Genomic DNA, 7,500 nt, shown 5'->3' on the forward strand with positions numbered 1-7,500 from the left:
TCTCTCTCTCTCTCTCTTTTACTTCCCTTCATTCTCTCGCCCCTTTTTAAAAGTCCCTCTCCTCTCCCTCATTCCATCTTTCCTCTCTCATCAGTGAATGAGGCAGTGAGAGTGTTACAGATTGCCGTATTTACTGACATTCGGGAATTCTGTCACTAGAAGCAATGGAAATAAATAAGATTTTAATAATCAGAGAGATTGAGACAGAGAGAAAAAGGGCTAGAGAGGGAGGGAGAGAGAGTGAGACAGCAAAAAAAAAGAGGCAGACGTGTCCTGAAGGGAGACGTTTCCTTTTCTCTGATTCAAATCCTGCTCTGGCTCTAAGAGACTTATTGATCATTTGGAGGTTAACCAATGAGCAGACAGGCTGCCAAACCCTGCATAACCTGTCTCCACCGCTGTCTCCATCTTTAAAACAGGCACGTATAAGATGGGGTCCTGAAATTCTAGTCCATTTTTACAAGAACAACTAATTTGATCAAAACATCACAGTAAATACAAGTTTGTTCTGAAAAGTAACTCACTTAGGCAGGAAAAGAAGAAAAGAGTTAGCATGGTCAAACATTAAGAATCACCAGAGCAGCCATTACCACAGGTGGTAGTTACGGCAACAGGAACAGGTAAAACAGAGCAGAAGAGAACAGCACCAAGAAGAAACTTTTAACCTACTGGAATAAATCAAATAATAACCCAGAGAGTATTGCATCAGGTTTAGCAGGAGGAAACAAAGCCACACCAAGGGAAACAACAAACAATGGGGAAAAGGCAAAGCTTCACATAGAACCAACTAAACACTCCATCACGTCAGGGATTAGAAATCCATTGCCATACTACCGAGACACGGCAACGCTCAACAACATAAAAATGGTGAAATAAACTGGAACCATCAGCAGCAGGGGCTGACATCTATTCCCGACGGTTGCCACAGTTTTCAGATATAAGCACAGCTGGAATCAAACTGTGGCCATAACACATTTGGGTGACTGACCCACACATTTGCTTTCTTCACACCTCCCTCAAACCTCATATTTTTAAGGTAACAGCTCAGCTGAAAAGCCTCTAGCACGAGGCCCTATGTAGTCTCTGCTTCATTTGTGAGGCGTGTACTCAGGAGCTACGTGCTCGACGGTGCTGACCTGCCAGCTGCGGCCTTGACTCGCTCGGGTGGTTATTTACGAGGAAAAAAGGAGGTGAAAAAGCCGTAGACTCTGCTGCACTCTTTGTTAGCCTGGCACTAAATCTGAGGTGCATATGCAGAAGTTGTGCCTTGAACTGCAAAGAAACTTTTCCGGATTCAAAAACCTTTCCCAGTTTTTGTTTTTTTGGAGCAGATCAGCAGTCTATTACAGATGGTAAAACTCCACATCCAAAAACAGAGCATGAGTCGGTGTTCCTGCATAATCGCAGGCCAGCACAGTGACTCAGTACCCCGTTAGGGAGAGCTAAGCTACATACATTGGCTTTACTTTGTAAACCACACCTGTGACAAGCATGCAGACATTTCTGATCCTCGAACAGCTTTGGCACCAGTACCAGTGGCTGGATTGACTCGTCGAATTCCAAGGTGTTGAAAGGGTTTCCGGCGAACAGCGACTAATGCCAGCTCTGACCAGCTGAAAGCGACCCATTACGTGATCTGTCACAGAGCTTCACCAGGCGGTCGAGTGGGTTGCAGTCATGGCAGTGAGTCGTTCACTTCACATTCCCAGAGTGGCAGGCAGCAACAACCCCACCCACCCCCAAAAAAACCCCTCAAAAGAAAACCCGGAGAGACGCAAAGAGTGTAGGTGGTAGGCAAGTCTTGCTTTTCCACACCAAGAATATACTACTGCATGGCATTTGGCATTGGGTTCTCCAGTAGCCCACCAGATTTGAGTCCTGTGACTAAAACTCACAGACGTTTAAAAAGCAGATGTCTGCCTGTCCACGTCTATCAACGCAGGGCCGCAACGGCGTGCGCTACCGCGGCCGAGCTCACAAGGCCTGAAGTGGCTTTTCTCAGCCTTGGGAAGCTGAGCGCGAAAGAGCAGGGGAGCAGTGTGTAATCACCACTTGCCCTTTGAACTCAGTGCTTCCAGACCACCGTAGCTTAACCCAGGGACAGCATCCTGCTGGACGTGGGACTAGTAGCACAGAAGGGGGCCTGTCCTGACCCTCGTCGCCAGCAGCAGTGCGACTGGTTCTGTCAAGTGGCAGCTGGGCCAATTCAACACCCATCTGAAGGTGTGAGCCACGGCAGGCGAAGGGCGATGTAGAGAGCCTGCCCTCAGGGTCATGATGGGCCAGGACATGCACTAGCCAGCCATACAGACAATGCAAGGAATCTGATGACCAACAAGAGCTAAAGTAGAAGCTCTCAGACCTCGGAGAAGAACTGCCCAGGAGAGATATCTTGATGAGGAATTTTTTAACCAGAGACACAGACTGTCTCTCCCATCATGCTTCCAGTCCTCCCAGTCTGCAAGCTGCTGCCACACGGCAGGGTTGTACTGAGCTGTCCTCCGAGACAGCCCCCAGCAAAAAGGTCAAAAAGCCTTAGGCAGAAGAAACTTTCTCCTCACACACTTTAGGCCCAGACCAGAAGACTAGCTACAGACCGTCTCCAGCGGAAGACGTTGCCGTCCCTTTTCCCAGGTCAAACCACACAGAAAAGTGTGGTGTCCCAAGTTTTAGAGACACTCAATTCGAGACACCCAAATGGAACAAATGACATGAGAGCAGAGAAGGAGAGTTGGCCAGGTCCTCTGCAGGGAGCCATAGAAGCTTTGGCTAATGTAGACGTCATTGTTCCCTCTCAGCTGGCCCACAAGGATGTCCACTATAGCACCAACTGGAGAGTCGGTACAAACATCTCTAAAGGATGCGCCCTTGTACGTAGACCTGCTTCACAGCTCAACAGACACTTCCAACCAATCACACCGTGCATGTAAACAAACAGTTATATACAGTCAGAGAATTTGCCAGGTAACAGAAAGATGCAGCACCCAACCAACATTCTCACACACTGATGCAACACGGAGGAGAGGCTCCCAGAATGCACCGGTACAACCACAGTCTGGCCTCCTGGGGGGTTGGGGGGGTATCCTCACCAATGCAAAAAAGGCGTCATGAGCAGAGAACACTGGGGGAGCATGTGCACCTTGGTTTTGTTTGGGTTTTTTTGAGTTGATAATGGATTAATTTGTATTACGCAATGCGATGCAAATGCTGCATACATCAATTTGATGTCATTTCTTGAAAAAGTTAAAAAAGAAGGATTTTCTCCCCTGCAATAATCACATAACAGTAATTTCTGAATAACATCTTCACTGGGACATTATTTATGGTTGCAACCACTTAAAAATGTTGTGAGACTTATAACACCTCTAGGGGGCAGCACATCTATTTGAGCTCCACAGTCACTAGTGACATGAGCTCCAGCAGCGGAAAACTTGGATGAGGTCAATCATTTGCTACTTAAATTCACCACTGTGTAATTTTTGAGATAAGCGATTGAGATAAATTGGTGAAATGTAGCGAAGTGAAGTAATTGCTGAAGTATAAACGGGATGAAGGCCTTCAAGGTATCCGCTTATACAGATTAATGGACTTGTCTGTCACATTGTGGAGTTGCTTGCCTCTGCGTTGCCATTACATTTCCCCCTTCTGTTCTCCAGCCTTCTAGTCAAGCTGTTTGCTTTTGTAGGCTTTAGCATGAATGGTCCTTTTCTGCTTTTTCTTATATTATTTAGTATAGCATTAGATTTATAAATTCCTTACATGTTGTTTCTCAAGTTATAGTCTATTTGTGCCTTGTCAAAACAAAAATAAAAACAGCAAGAACAAAACAAACAAATATCCAGCTTTGCAAAACTATGGGCCTCCACCTTACACCAACTTACATCACCTTACTCCACCTTACACCAACGTACACCACCTTACATCACCTTACGTCAACTTACACCACTGTACACCACCTTCCACATGTTTGCCCTGAAAACACCACAAAAACCACAAAGATGGAAGCACACAGACTGAAATCACATGAATTATGAGTGAAATCAACAGTTCATGTATACAAAATGATCACTATTTTAAAAATGGCAAATATATTTGGATTCCAATAAAAAAGGCAATTCAGTTCATGGTTTTTAAACAAAGAATTAATATAATTTTTGCCTTTTATATTTCTTCCCCAGAGTCTCCATACTCCTCTGAAGAGATATATCAGAGTTGGTGAGAGAAACCTGCCATTTCCAGAGCCAGCGGAATGAGTTCGTCTGTGGGGACCTGAACACTAGAAGTGAATCACAGCCCAATTTCATAAATGCAAAAGGTTATAAGCATATGAAAATCAAAATGTCAGGTGCCAATAACTGCTTCCCTCAGAACCCCAGAACCAAGCGGAATTGTGGAGTCACCAAAAGTACCCAAGACCTCCTGGAGCTCTGTCAAATTCTGAGTCTGTGCAGCGTTAATGGTGGGTTATGAGGGGACTCGTTAGAGAGGTGCAGTGTTGCCTCACCTCTTGGCAATAGCACGGCAGATTATGGATTATAGACTCCTACCCTTTCACTCTAAGCACTTATACTGTTGAACTGCCGTATAAGTGCTTACCCCACTGATCACAGCTAAATTACTGCGTTCATTAAAAGGACAGGAAAACAGCTCTGCATGCTCTGCCCACAAAGATGTCCAATAGTTGGAGGTCACAGATCTTATAAGAGTTCCAGAGAGTAGTTGGTAGCCAAAAATACAAACACCTCCTGAACTCTGCATAGTATGTTCACTGTAGAGAAGGATTCAGTCTGACAGCAGTATAAATATTTTTATTGAAAAGAAATATGGCAGAAAACCAAATTTGAAAGTTCAGAAAACTCATTTGACTGCCAAAATATGCTAATTTAGGAAAATATAAAACCAACACAGGGATTAAATAACACAAACATGCACCTCTTTTACTGTGAAACACCAAAGCAACGTAAACACAGAACACAAAAAGCACATTAGCCTGACGAGTGTAAAACTATTCAGTGTGATTCAGAGTGTGACCAAAAGTGATAACAATAAATAAAGGCCTGAAGTCTCTGGGTTTTTACGTGCCCTATCTTTACTGAGCAAAAAGTTGAAACAATCAAGGTCAGTAATAGAAAAAGTAACTGGTGTTACTTCCTTTATTATCAGCAACTTCAACCAAAAGCTTTCTTCAGTCTAGCACAGTGGTTAGTGTTTTGGGTATGTTTCTTTTTCATTTTTCTGTGGCAAAATATTTCCGTGGGACTGTACTCAGTTCGTGTACTCTGCTGTTCAATGACACCAAATGTCTTCTGCCTCAGTCACTCTGTGTTGACGTCGTCCTGTGTTCTGGGGTACCGTTACACTGTATGTGGCTTGGTGGTTTCTGCATACACACTTCAGGAACCACCCCTGCAGAAATGCAGCTCGTGCAAATGTGGTTTACAGACTTTTGCTTGCAACTGTAAATGACACCAAGGCTCTTTCTACAAATGTGATGAAAGTGGTGTAGAGCTAGAACACGTGATTTAATTAAGCAATCTAATTATACAAAAGAACAGCGTAAAAATTGGCAATAAATTTAATCTCTCAAGAGTGTGGAGTAAGACACGGCTGCAGTTTGAGACAAACACTAATATTTATATTTATATAAATAAATTGCCTTAAAATTACCTTATTTTTCTAAAACAACAGGAGTCTAGGAGTTTCCAAATGAGCAAGGTCTACAGCAGAGCCTAGACCTGCTGGGACAGTACAGATAGGCCTGGGCCCTTCTGGGACAGTACAGACAGGCCTGGGCCCTGTACAGACATTTTTCCAAATGAGCAAGGTCTACAGACAGGCCTGGGCCCTGCTGGGACAGTACAGACAGGCCTGGGCCCTGCTGGGACAGTACAGACAGGCCTGGGCCCTGTACAGACAGGTTTCCAAATGAGCAAGGTCTACAGACAGTCCTGGGCCTTGCTGGGACAGTACAGACAGGCCTGGGCCCTGCAGAGAAAACACAACAAAGATATTGGTATTTCCAAAAAGAACCAGATTTCTGGGAACAATGTTTCCCTGTTTGTAAATTAAGACTTAAATGAATCTCTCTTCAAACAATCCTTTCACTATCTTTTTAAAAAAATTAAAAATAAGTTCTTTCAGGCCATGAATGAAATGAGAGAAAAAAGTAAAACAATATTTTTGGAGTTTACAATTAGAATTTGGCAGAATTTGGGAGATTTGTTTACAAGTATGTCTCCGTGTTGACAATCGCAGTGGTTGAGTCCCTGCAAACAATTTTAGGAGTGCGTTAAAAGATCACAAGCACATCACAGTGGTTTGTAGAAGTGCCACAAACATTGCATGCATGGCACAATTCAACCAATATCTATTCATTATATACATGCAGGCCAATCAGCATCTGGAATCACTTCAAAAACTGCAGCTCCAACTCCTGTTCACAGTCCTGCTATGCTTTACGTAGAATTGAGCAAAGTGAGCCCTCCTCACTCAGCTGGTCTGGAGCACTGGTACATTAGACCCGCTACGAGTGCATAATGAGTCCGAGGCTGCGAACCAGAACAAAACAGCAGACCTAATCCGAATGAACCCAATCACAGCACATAAAAAATCACCCTCAAAAAAAAAAAAATTCCAATATTACTGTGAAACTCTGTGTAATCCAGCTTTAAAAAGATAACGCTCCATGGCACGCTATCTGAGCTCGAGGATAAAATGCAGAACCATGCTGGCCGAGTCTGAACTCAGTGGCAAATGCAGAAAGGCCGGGCTGCCTACATTTCAAAGAATATGTCATGAGTACAAGTTAAGCAAAAGAGAAACAGAGCTGCGCTTCTTGCTCCAGAGGATTCAAGATTCAGTGAGCTTCACAGAGAGGTCTTCAAAGATCAGTGCTAAACACCCCCAGTTTAGCAACCCCCCAACCAATCAGATAATACCCTTTTTTGTTCCAGTTGCAACATGGTAGTATGCCTTTAACAATCTAACCTTACATTTTCACAGTTTTGGAGACTCCACAGTGCTTGGTTTCCAATTTTCTTATTGCTTTAACATTCCCAATGTGACCCAGACTCTGGCAAAAATGTTCCCTTATTTGCCATCCCAATAAAGCACCGAATTGAAATGAAATTGAACTGACACTGAGAGATAGAGAGAGATAGAGAGAGAGATAGAGAGATAGAGAGAGATAGAGAGAGAGATAGATAGTCTTCTGTTCTCTCTGCTCATCCTCATTTTTTTTACTCTATCATCCTCTTTGCTTCTGCAGTAAGACACACACACACACACAAACCACACACACCACACACACACACACACACACACACACACACACACACACACACACACACACACACACACACACACGCAGAGGCTTCTCGCCATCCTGTCTCTGGTAGAGCTACTCACGGCCACACTCTCAAGGTTATTTATAGGTCTCTTGTTCCTTATTTCTGCTCTACAAGTTCACAAACACTTTTGTGATAGCAGGAAGTGCCCTGA

General features: G+C 43.9%; 2 long non-coding RNA genes across 2 annotated transcripts in view; one reads left to right on the forward strand and one right to left on the reverse strand.

The window, feature by feature from the left end:
* Window positions 1-5,019, forward strand: part of LOC113577234 — a 10,520-nt gene extending 5,501 nt beyond the window's left edge. The window contains exon 3 of the long non-coding RNA XR_003410600.2: window positions 4,179-5,019. This is a non-coding gene — a long non-coding RNA (uncharacterized LOC113577234). The remainder of the gene's footprint in view (window positions 1-4,178) is intronic.
* Window positions 5,020-5,123: 104 nt separating this feature from the next.
* Window positions 5,124-7,500, reverse strand: part of LOC113577235 — a 4,683-nt gene continuing 2,306 nt past the window's right edge. The window contains exon 3 of the long non-coding RNA XR_003410601.2: window positions 5,124-5,985. This is a non-coding gene — a long non-coding RNA (uncharacterized LOC113577235). The remainder of the gene's footprint in view (window positions 5,986-7,500) is intronic.

This window comes from Electrophorus electricus, chromosome 4 (genome assembly GCF_013358815.1).
Source record: "Electrophorus electricus isolate fEleEle1 chromosome 4, fEleEle1.pri, whole genome shotgun sequence".
Taxonomy (NCBI): Eukaryota; Metazoa; Chordata; class Actinopteri; order Gymnotiformes; family Gymnotidae; genus Electrophorus; species Electrophorus electricus.